Here is a 12,435-nt window from a genome sequence, read left to right as displayed (position 1 = left end):
ATACCTTCCCCACTTACTAAGAAGTGTGGGTCCGGGATTGTACTGCCTCCAGCCGCTGCTGACACGTGGGCGCTTGTAGGAAAAGCACGGCCGTGTCAGCCAGGCAGCATGCGGTCCCTTCCCCACTTACAGAGAAGTGAGGGTCCGGGATTGAGCGCCCATCTCCTCCACATGTACACGCTGGGTAGAGGAGATATCAGAGGAGTCATATTTTTTCTAACAGGCGCTTTCAGCGCTGCTGCCGCAAGACGAAGGAGGAGGCTACATGCGGTTAGCTTCCACAGCTTCCGCAAGGTTAGTGCACTCCCCCAGTACTGCACGCTCCCAGACACACAGCAGGTGCTGGGAGTGTGGTCTTCGGCCGCTGGCCGCCCGCTCCATGCTCCCCGCTGGCCGCCGCTACGGACACCACGATGGCCGCCCGCTCCATGCTCCTCGCTGGCCGCCGCTACATACAGTCAGGCCGCACGTTGTGCTCAGCGGTCGCGCACTGATCAGTGCGCTCTCGCTGCCCGCTATTCAGCCCAGCCGCGGACAGACAGGCTGCCGCCGGTGGGCTTCTGCATCCGTCCCCCGCTGCTCTCCGGCTCCCTTCCGCTAGCTATGTCAGTGGGAAAGGGGAGAGCACTATGGCTGCACATGGGGAATTCGCGGGACACGGGGGGGGGGGATGATTATACCCGATGTGTTGTGGTGGCTTAGTGGTTAAAGCGCCTGTCTCGTAAGCAGGAGAGTATCTCATATGCACAGGTCCCGATTGCATGCATATGTTATGGATAATATGCATATATTGTAGTATCTAATATATGCATGGTGATTTATTACAGATGTATAGATGGCATGTAGATGTTGTAGTATGTCATATACGTAGGAAGTATATTACATATGTATATCTTGCATATATAGGCGGTAATATGTAATGTATACCTGATCTGTTGTGACTAACATTACTGTAAGTTGGAAATTGATTTGTATTGTTTATTTTTTTCTTATGCTCTGGTTTATTATTATTTCTCTATCGTCCTAGTGGATGCTGGGGTTCCTGAAAGGACCATGGGGGAATAGCGGCTCCGCAGGAGACAGGGCACAAAAAGTAAAGCTTTAGGATCAGGTGGTGTGCACTGGCTCCTCCCCCTATGACCCTCCTCCAAGCCTCAGTTAGATTTTTGTGCCCGGCCGAGAAGGGTGCAATCTAGGTGGCTCTCCTAAAGAGCTGCTTAGAAAAGTTTAGCTTAGGTTTTTTATTTTACAGTGAGTCCTGCTGGCAACAGGATCACTGCAACGAGGGACTTAGGGGAGAAGAAGTGAACTCACCTGCGTGCAGGATGGATTGGCTTCTTGGCTACTGGACATTAGCTCCAGAGGGACGATCACAGGTACAGCCTGGATGGTCACCGGAGCCTCGCCGCCGGCCCCCTTGCAGATGCTGAAACGAGAAGAGGTCCAGAATCGGCAGCAGAAGACTCCTCAGTCTTCTTAAGGTAGCGCACAGCACTGCAGCTGTGCGCCATTTTCCTCTCAGCACACTTCACACGGCAGTCACTGAGGGTGCAGGGCGCTGGGAGGGGGGCGCCCTGGGAGGCAAATGAAAATCTTTTTTGGCTAAAAATACCTCACATATAGCCTCCGGGGGCTATATGGAGATATTTAACCCCTGCCAGAATCCGTTAAGAGCGGGAGACGAGGCCGCCGAAAAAGGGGCGGGGCCTATCTCCTCAGCACACAGCGCCATTTTCCCTCACAGAAAGGCTGGAGGGAAGGCTCACAGGCTCTCCCCTGCACTGCACTACAGAAACAGGGTTAAAACAGAGAGGGGGGGCACTAATTTGGCGTTAGAAATATATAAAAAAGATGCTATAAGGGAAAACACTTATATAAGGTTGTCCCTATATAATTATAGCGTTTTTGGTGTGTGCTGGCAAACTCTCCCTCTGTCTCTCCAAAGGGCTAGTGGGTCCTGTCCTCTATCAGAGCATTCCCTGTGTGTGTGCTGTGTGTCGGTACGTGTGTGTCGACATGTATGAGGACGATGTTGGTGAGGAGGCGGAGCAATTGCCTGTAATGGTGATGTCACTCTCTAGGGAGTCGACACCGGAATGGATGGCTTATTTAGGGAATTACGTGATAATGTCAACACGCGCCAAGGTCGGTTGACGACATGAGACGGCCGACAAACAATTAGTACCGGTCCAGACGTCTCAAAAACACCGTCAGGGGTTTTAAAACGCCCGTTTACTTTAGTCGGTCGACACAGACAGGGACACTGAATCCAGTGTCGACGGTGAATAAACAAACGTATTCCTTATTAGGGCCACACGTTAAGGGCAATGAAGGAGGTGTTACATATTTCTGATACTACAAGTACCACAAAAGAGGGTATTATGTGGGATGTGAAAAAACTACCGTAGTTTTTCCTGAATCAGATAAATTAAATGAAGTGTGTGATGATGCGTGGGTTCCCCCCGATAGAAAATATGGGCGGTATACCCTTTCCCGCCAGAAGTTAGGGTGCGTTGGGAAACACCCCTTAGGGTGGATAAGGCGCTCACACGCTTATCAGAACAAGTGGCGGTACCGTCTATAGATAGGGCCGTCCTCAAGGAGCCAGCTGACAGGAGGCTGGAAAAATATCATAAAAAGTATATACACACATACTGGTGTTATACTGCGACCAGCGATCGCCTCAGCCTGGATGTGCAGAGCTGGGGTGGCTTGGTCGGATTCCCTGACTAAAAATATTGATACCCTTGACAGGGACAGTATTTTATTGACTATAGAGCATTTAAAGGATGTATTTCTATATATGCGAGATGCACAGAGGGATATTTGCACTCTGGCATCAAGAGTAAGTGCGATGTCCATATCTGCCAGAAGATGTTTATGGACACGACAGTGGTCAGGTGATGCAGATTCCAAACGGCACAAAGGTGTATTGCCGTATAAAGGAAGAGGAGTTATTTGGGGTCGGTCCATCGGACCTGGTGGCCACGGCAACTGCTGGAAAATCCACCGTTTTTACCCTAAGTCACATCTCTGCAGAAAAAGACACCGTCTTTTCAGCTTCAGTCCTTTCGTCCCTATAAGAGTCATATCTGCCCAGGGATAGAGGAAAGGGAAGAAGACTGCAGCAGGCAGCCCATTCCCAGGAACAGAAGCGTTCCACCGCTTCTGACAAGCTCTCAGCATGACGCTGAGACCGTACAGGACCCCTGGATCCTACAAGTAGTATCCCAGGGGTACAGTTTGGAATGTCGAGACGTTTCCCCTGCGCAGGCTCCTGAAGTCTGCTTTACCAAGGTCTCCCTCCGACAAGGAGGCAGTATGGGAAAAAATTCACGAGCTGTATTCCCAGCAGGTGATAATTAAATTACCCCTCCTACAAGAAAAGGGGTATTATTCCACACTATATTGTGGTACTGAAGCCAGAAGGCTAGGTGAGACCTATTCTAAATCTAAAAAAATTTGAACACTTACAAAGGTTCAAATCAAGATGGAGTCACTCAGAGCAGTGATAACGAACCGGGAAGAAGGGGACTATCTGGTGTCCCGAGACATCAGGGATGCTTACCTCCATGTCCCAAATTTGCCCTTATCACTAAGGGTACCTCAGGTTCGTGGTACAGAACTGTCACTATCAGTTTCAGACGCTGCCGTTTGGATTGTCTACGGCACCCCGGGTCTTTACCAAGGTAATGGCCGAAATGATGGTTCTTCTTCGAAGAAAAGGCGTCTTAATTATCCCTTACTTGGACGATCTCCTGATAAGGGCAAAGTCCAGGGAACAGTTGGAGGTCGGAGTAGCACTATCTCGGATACTGTTACAACAGCAGGGGTGGATTCTAAATATTCCAAAATCGCAGCTGATCCCGACAACAAGTCTCCTGTGCTTAGGGATGATTCTGGACACAGTCCAGAAAAAGGTGTTTCTCCCGGAAGAGAAAGCCAGGGAGTTATCCGAGCTAGTCAGGAACCTCCTAAAATCAGTGCATCATTGCACAAGGGCCATGGTAAAAAAAAAAAATGGTGACTTCCTTCGAAGCAATTCCAGTCGGCAGATTTCATGCAAGAACTTTTCAGTGGGATCTGCTGGACAAATGGTCCGGATCGCATCTTCAGATGCATCAGCGGATAACCCTATATCCAAGGACAAGGGTGTCTCTCCTGTGGTGGTTACAGAGTGCTCATCTTCTAGAGGGCCGCAGATTCGGCATTCAGTTTTGGATGTTGGTGACCACGGAGGCCAGCCCGAGAGGCTGGGGAGCAGTCACACAAGGAAAAAATTTCCAGGGAGTGTGATCAAGTCTGGAGATTTTTCTCCACATAAATATAGCTAAGGGTAAATTTATAATGCTCTAAGCTTAGCAAGACCTCTGCTTCAAGGTCAGCCGGTATTGATCCAGTGGGATAAAACATCACGGCAGTCGCCCACGTAAATAGACAGGGCGGCACAAGAAGCAGGAGGGCAGTGGCAAAAACTGCAAGGACTTTTCGCTGGGCGGAAAATCATGTGATAGCACTGTCAGCAGTGTTTCATTCCGGGAATGGAAACTGGGAAGCAGACTTCCTCAGTAGGCACGACCTCCACCCGGCAGAGTGGGAACTTCATGGGGAAGTTTTCCACATAATTGTAAACCGTTGGGAATTACCAAAGGTGGACATGATGGCGTCCCGTCTGAACAAAAAACGGGACAGGTATTGCGCCAGGTTAAGAGACCCTCAGGCAATAGCTGTGGACGTTCTGGTAACACCGTGGGTGTACCAGTCGGTGTATGTGTTCCATCCTCTGCTTTTCATACCTAAGGTACTGAGAATTATAAGACGTAGAGGAGTAAGAACTATACTCATGGCTCCGGATTGGCCAAGAAGGACTTGGTACCCGGAACTTCAAGAGATGCTCACAGAGGACTTATGGCCTCTGCCGCTAAGAAGGGACTTGTTTCAGCAAGTACCATGTCTGTTCCAAGACTTACCGCAGCTGCGTTTGACGGCATGGCGGTGGAACGCCGGATCCTAAGGGAAAAGGCATTCAGGAAGAGGTCATTCCTACCCTGGTCAAAGCCAGAAAGGAGGTGACCGCACAACATTATCACCACATGTGGCGAAAATATGTTGCGTGGTGTGAGGCCAGGAAGGCCCCACGAAGAAATTTCAACTCGGTCGATTCCTGCATTTCTTGCAAACAGGAGTGTCTATGGGCCTCAAATTGGGGTCCATTAAGGTTCAAATTTCGGCCCTGTCGATTTTTCTTCCAGAAAGAATTGGCTTCAGTTCCTGAAGTCCAGAAGTTTGTCAAGGGAGTATTGCATATACAACCCCCTTTTGTGCCTCCAGTGGCACTGTGGGATCTCAACGTAGTTCTGGGATTCCTCAAAACACATTGGTTTAAAACCAGTCAAATCTGTGGATTTGAAGCATCTCACATGAAAAGTGAACATGCTCTTGGACCTGGCCTGGACCAGGCGAGTGTCAAATTGGTGTTTTTTTTCTCAAAAAAGCCCATATCTGTTTGTCCATTCGGACAGGGCAGAGCTGCGGACTCGTCCCCAGTTCTCTCCCTAAGGTGGTGTCAGTGTTTCACCTGAACCAGCTTATTGTGGTGTCTTGCGCCTACTAGGGACTTGGAGGACTCCAAGTTGCTAGATGTGGTCAGGGCCCTGAAAATATAGGTTCCAGGACGGCTGGAGTCAGGAAAACTGACTTGCTGTTATCCTGTATGCACCCAACAAACTGGGTGCTCTTGCTTTTAAGCAGACTTTTGCTAGTTGGATGTGTAATACAATTCAGCTTGCACATTCTGTGGCAGGCCTGCCACAGCCAAAATATGTAAATGCCCATTCCACAAGGAAGGTGGGCTCATCTTGGGCGGCTGCCCGAGGGGTCTCGGCTTTACAACTTTGCCGAGCGGCTATTTAGTCAGGGGCAAACACGTTTGTAAAATCCTACAAATTTGATACCCTGGCTAAGGAGGACCTGGAGTTCTCTCATTCGGTGCTGCAGAGTCATCCGCACTCTCCCGCCCGTTTGGGAGCTTTGGTATAATCCCCATGGTCCTTTCAGGAACCCCAGCATCCACTAGGACGATAGAGAAAATAAGAATTTACTTACCGATAATTCTATTTCTCGGAGTCCGTAGTGGATGCTGGGCGCCCATCCCAAGTGCGGATTATCTGCATTACTTGTACATAGTTACAAAAATCGGGTTATTATTGTTGTGAGCCATCTTTTCAGAGGCTCCGCTGTTATCATACTGTTAACTGGGTTCAGATCACAGGTTGTACAGTGTGATTGGTGTGGCTGGTATGAGTCTTACCCAGGATTCATAAATCCTTCCTTATTGTGTACGCTCGTCCGGGCACAGTACCTAACTGAGGCTTGGAGGAGGGTCATAGGGGGAGGAGCCAGTGCACACCACCTGATCCTAAAGCTTTACTTTTTGTGCCCTGTCTCCTGCGGAGCCGCTATTCCCCCATGGTCCTTTCAGGAACCCCAGCATCCACTACGGACTCCGAGAAATAGAATTATCGGTAAGTAAATTCTTATTTTTATTATTATCCTTTATTTATATGGCGCCACAAGGGTTCCGCAGCGCCCAATTACAGAGTACATAAATAATCAAACAGGAAAACAGCAACTTACAGTTGATGACAGTATAGGACAAGTACAGGGTAAATGATCAGCAGATGACACTGGAATAAGTATCGGGTGGCAGAAGACTGCTGGAGCTGGTGCAGTTGAAGATTATTAAACTAAGAAAGGATAAGCACATGAGGGAAGAGGGCCCTGCTCGTGAGAGCTTACATTCTAAAGGGGAGGGGTAGACAGACAGGGGTGACACAGATGGGGTACATGGAGAGTGTAGAACAGAGGGTTAGGATGAGATTTGGCTGGGTTTGGTGAAGAAGTGGGTCTTGAGAGCCCGTTTGAAGTTTTATAGAGAGGTGGAGAGTCTGAGGAGGAGAGGTAGAGAATTCCAGAGAAGTGATGAAGCACGTGAAAAATCTTGGAGGTAGGAGTGGGAGGAGGTGATCCGTAGGCAGGAAAGTCGTCGTGCATTAGCAGAGCGAAGAGGACGTGTGGGAATGTAAAGGGAGATAAGATCAGAGATGTTGATGGGAGAGGAGTGGGTGAGGGTTTCTCTTCAGAACGAACAAATCTTTCGTCTGTTACTAAAGATTTCCGTGGAGAGGAGCAAAACTGAGTTTTATCTCAATTTTTGCATGCCCCATCTGATTGAAGTTAAAAAAATAAAAAATAAAAATAACATATGGTGGAAGCACATGGCACTACGCACATAGCTGGACACCATTTTAACTCAATTTCCTGTTTCTTTATCCAGGACATGTTTCTGCGGTCCTACAACACTTCCCCACTAGAGAAGCAGGGGTGGTGTTAGGAATTTTCTGTCACAAGAAGGTATGCAGCAATACTTTTATAGTTTATGTACACGTTACTTAAGATATCTAAGGGAATCCACGTGCACAGTGGGAATACCAGTCCGCATCGGACATCTATACTAATCCTGTTTGGGCGGCTACATCTAACTGTTTATAACAAAGTCACATACTCTTCTGGAGGGTCATGTGTTCTCTGTGGGAGCGCTGCGGAGTGTGTGTGCGCTGTGTGAATGGCTGATGATAAATATAAATAAATAGTACCCATCAGAGGGCGCATGCTAACATCTGCTGTGTGGTACAAAACGATTCAATGCCAGACGCAAGGCTCTGAGTTTTAATGCCACTAAGGAACCTATTTCAAATGCAAGCGTTTCTATAAGATAGAACGCAGCGAGCGCCTGTGCGGGCGTGTGTGTGTGTCCATTGTTCTAATTCTATTATTAAGCCATTCACTATACCAGAGTCTATGACAGCATTTCTGGGTGTCAAATCTTTCCAGGTCCCACCTACAACTACACTTAATGACTAGTCAGAGTGGACATTCAAGCTATGCTAATGGTAATGTCTATGCTGTAGTTGGTGTTTGGGTTACCGACTTTATAGTCGCATAAATAACGTAGTTAATAGCCAGTTCTGGCCTCAGAACAGTTTCGACGGGTTGTTACTCACATTGGTATATCACCTGAGGATTTACGCATGTCTGCTATAGATGTCAGCCATGTTAGTTCTCTTAGTTCACCATCAATCTTTGTGGTTGACAGACGCTTTGCGTGGCCTTACGCGAAAATGTGTTATTTACTCCTAAATTAGGAAGTTAAAGTTTTCACGCTCCAGCGTGAGAGTCTATTTACAGTTCTTACAAGGAAAACTGCACCAGGGTTCAAATCTTTTAAACCTCAGTCTTTTCCAGTAGGTCCTACAACACATGACATGACTACACGTGGTCGAGAAGGTGGTTTAATTGTCGTTCGGACACAACGGCTGCTGTCAAGCCAATGGCATGGCAAGTTTTTAATTGCCTTGTTTCTTCTTTTGGGCGAGCATTTCTTCTGATGTCTCATTCGACATTATTACTCAAATCCACAGATCTGCGGTAACATAATTAGTGTCAATCACACATAGAGTTCCATTGTCTACCACCTTTGCGGTGGTTTGTCAAGGCTAGTTCCAAAACTAGCCAACCTGTGTCAGAGGACACAAAGGGCAGCTCTATAGACTGCTATTCAGTCTCTCCTAGATTCAAGGTTATTTCAATTTTGTTTGAAGTACCGCAGCCAGCCGACTGTTATATTCCATATTAAACCGAAAGAGGCTCAATCAGTGGAATTCATGCGATCAGTGATTGCAGGTTTACAACCACTGAAATCATATTCTCCCTAAAAACTCAAGGATGCGTTCTTACGCGTTCAAAATTTTGCCACTACATCTGGCATACTTAAACGTTGGCAGTCCACCATTCAAGCTCTCCTGTTTGGTTTCTCATCAGCGCCTCGGGTTGTCACAAGGCTGATGTCTGTGATAAGTTATTCTCAGATCCCGGGTGGTGATAATGGTTCTGTGCTTAGATAACCTTCTACATCACAGCTCCAGTTCGACAAAGACTCCTAAATACATTACTAACGTACAATGTACTGGTTCAGTACGGTGGGATTGTCAACTTCAAGAAATCACATCTAAATTCGTCTCGACGACTTCAATTCCTAGGAATGATTCTCGATACGGTAGATCAAGGAAATGATCTACCAGAACAAAAAGTACAGAGTATTCGTCATCTGGTACCATGCACAGTCTTGGTACTTTTGTGCATTCGTCTGTTAGGCACAATGGTGACGGCTTTCGAAGCGCTTCAGTTCGGAAGTTTTCACTCACGTCCTTTTCAACTGGATGTGCTCGCACAGTGGTCGGGCTCGCATCTGCAGACTCACCACAGGGTGAGGTTGTCGCCACAGGTCAGAGTATCTCTACTCTGGTGGCTCAAGGTACACAATCTAACCGCAGGAAAACGATCCGGCGCCTGGAATTGGATAATTCTAACGACGGACGCGAGCCTCAGAGGTTGGGGAGCTGTTGTTCAAAATTGTCAGCTCCAGGGTCTCTGGGCGGATCACGAAAGATTGCTGTCTATAAATGTCCTGGAACTCCGGGCAATTTACAATGTGCTACGGAAAGCAGTGCACATGCTTCGATCTCAGACTGTCTAGGTGTAGTCAGTCAACGCGATGGCGGTCGCGTACATCAACAAACAAGGAGGAACGAGAAGCCGCATGGCAATGCGGGAAGTAGCTTGAATCCTCAATTGGGCCGAGCATCACAAAGTGATATTGTCGGCAGTGTTCATTCCGGGAGTGGACAACTGGGAGGCGGATTATCTCAGCCATTGGGATTTTCATCCGGGAGAATGGGCATTAAACCCAGAAGTGTTTCACATGCTGGTCCAGAGGGGGGGGTTACCCTCAAGTGGACCTGATGGCATTTCGCCACAATCACCAAACGCCCCAGTATGTGTCCAGAACGCGAGATCCAACGGCAGGGGCGGCGAATGCTCTCACAATCTCGTGGCCGTACAGCCTCGTGTATCTATTTCCACCGTTCCGCTCCTCCCTCGGTTGCTAAAACGGATCACAAGAGAGGCCGCCACAGTCATACTAGTAGCGCCTCATTGGTCTCGGAGAGCTTGGTTCTCGGATCTCCCCGGACTACTCGCAGACGATCCTTGCCGCTCCTACTACGTCCGGACCTTTTACAACAGGGTCCGTTCCTTTACCCCGATTTAGCGCGGCGGCGTTTGACGGGGTGGCTGTTGAGCCGCCCTCTTAAGAAGGGACGGCATTCCAGAATCGGTTATACCAACCATGTTACGTGCTAGGAAGCCAGTTACGGCAGCTCATTATTACAGAATTTGGCGTGCCTATATAGGTTGGTGTGAAGCTCGGAAGTTTCAGACATCATCTTTCAAGTTATTCCGTCTTTTGTTATTTCTACAGACGGGGTTAGATGGAGGACTGCGTTTATCTACACTAAAGGTGCAGGTATCTGCTTTGTCAATTTACTTTCAAAGACGTTTGGGCTCTATTGCCGTCTGTACACACTTTTCTGCAAGGTGTCCTCATAGTACAGCCTCCATTCATTCCACCTACAGCGCCATGAACTTGATTCTGGTTTTAGATTTCTTAGTCTTCATATTTTGAACCCTTTCAACAAGTGGATATTAAGTTTCTCACTGGGGAAACTATTTTTCTTCTAGCCTTAGCTTCGGCAGGGCGTGTTTCAGATTTGGGTGCCTTGTCATGCAAGCCACCGTATTTGGTGTTTCATGATGACAGAGCGGAACTTCGGACGAATCCCGCTTTCTTGCCAATGGTAGTGTCATCTTTTTCACATCAGTCAACCAATAGTAGTTCCTGTGTTAACAGGAAAGTCTGGAACTTTGGATGTGGTACGCGCATTACGCTTTTATGTATCCCGAATGTCTACAGTTCGTAAGACGGGCACGTTGTTGGTTCTCTATGATACTGCCAATATGGGTTGGCCAGCTTCTAAGCAGACCTTATTCAGATGGATTAAACTGACCATACGTCATGCTTACCTTCATGCTAGGTTACAGCCGCCTACATTAGTAACAGCTCATTCCACACGTTCTGGGGTAACTTCATGGGCAGCTGGTCGTGGGGCTTCTACGACGCAGCTTTTCCGTGCGGCTACATGGTCAGCAGTGCACACGTTTATGCGCTTTTACATGTTTGATACGTTTGCGGCATCAGCTTCTAGCTTTGGTCGCCTAGTGTTACAGGTGCCAAACAGCTCTCCCACCCACGGGGGAAGCTTTGGTACGTCCCAAGAGTACTCCAGTGACCCCTAGTGGATGAAAAAGAAAATAGGATTTTGGTACTTACCAGGTAAATCCTTTTCTTTGAATCCATAGGGGGCACTGGACGCCCACCCAGAGCAGTTTTACCTTGTTTGTGGTAAGTTCAGGGGATCTTATGGTAACACATTCTCACCGGCTGGTTCAAAGTTTCAAGTTCTATCGGTTATGGTGTCAACTGTTTAGTTGTCAGTAACGTTATGTGTCAACTTTATTGTTGTCCGTTATTTTATAATGTTATATGTAATTCTCCATTGTTCACTTCTCTGTCGCTCCTATTCGGCTCAGTAAAAAAACACTGAGGATCCTGGGAGTATGGAGGAAGGAAGAGGAGGGTTGCTCATTTAAATATTTAAATGTGCCTTCCCTGCTACGCACCGTCCATATCCAAGAGTACTCCAGTGCCCCCTATGGATTCAAAGAAAAGGATTTACCTGGTAAGTACCAAAATCCTATTTTACCTAAGGTGGTGTCATCTTTCACCTTAACCAAGAAATTGTGGTTTCGGCCTTCATCTCTTCTGATTTGTCCTCCAAAGAGCGGTATTTGGATGTGGTACAGGCTCTCCGTAATGTATGTGGAGAGGACTGCCTCAGTCAAGAGGTCAGACTCCCTTTTTGTCGTGTTTGGCTTTCACAAACATGGCTGGCCTGCGAATAAGCAAAACCTTGGCCAAATGGATTAGAATGGTGATTGCACAAGCTAATGCGCAGGCTGGTCTCCCAGCTCCTGCTGCTATTAATGCCCATTCTACTCGGTCTGTTGGACCTTCTTGGACGGCTCGCCGTGGCGTGTCCGCAGAACAATTGTGCAAGGCGGCTACATGGTCCTCTGTGAATATGTTTATTAGGTTCTATGTCTTTGCTACTTTCCATCTCCCCAGGATGCTTCCTTTGGACGCCGGGTTCCCTTCAGGAACTGCTTTAGGACATCCCCAATGTTTCCCTGTGGAAACCAATGTAACCTGCTGCAGAAAAGGAGAGTTATGGTAGACTTACCATTGTTATCTCTTTCTGTGAGGTACATTGGGTTCCACAGGCCGCCCGCCCTGACGCATCTAGCTTAATTGTATGGCATTAGCCGTTGGTCCCTGTCGTGAGAACATCTACCTTCTGTCTTATCTGCTCCTGCATTGGACTGGTTAACGATACTGAGCGCTCAGTGCCTGGAGGCGGG

The 12,435-nt window shown here is 47.8% G+C and overlaps 1 protein-coding gene and 1 non-coding gene across 3 annotated transcripts in view; both read left to right on the top strand.

The window, feature by feature from the left end:
* The window catches only part of SMPD4 (sphingomyelin phosphodiesterase 4), a 181,399-nt gene that overhangs the window by 162,429 nt on the left and 6,535 nt on the right, over positions 1-12,435 (top strand). The gene's annotated exons all lie outside the window — the stretch shown is intronic.
* On the top strand, positions 7,123-7,238 carry LOC134961830 (U5 spliceosomal RNA). Its single transcript, XR_010187969.1, has one exon. It is a non-coding gene; the product is annotated as a U5 spliceosomal RNA (small nuclear RNA).

The sequence above is a fragment of the Pseudophryne corroboree genome, chromosome 1 (assembly GCF_028390025.1).
Source record: "Pseudophryne corroboree isolate aPseCor3 chromosome 1, aPseCor3.hap2, whole genome shotgun sequence".
NCBI classification, from domain to species: Eukaryota; Metazoa; Chordata; class Amphibia; order Anura; family Myobatrachidae; genus Pseudophryne; species Pseudophryne corroboree.
Note: the sequence above shows the minus strand (reverse complement) of the source record. Positions and strands in the feature narration are given on the sequence as shown.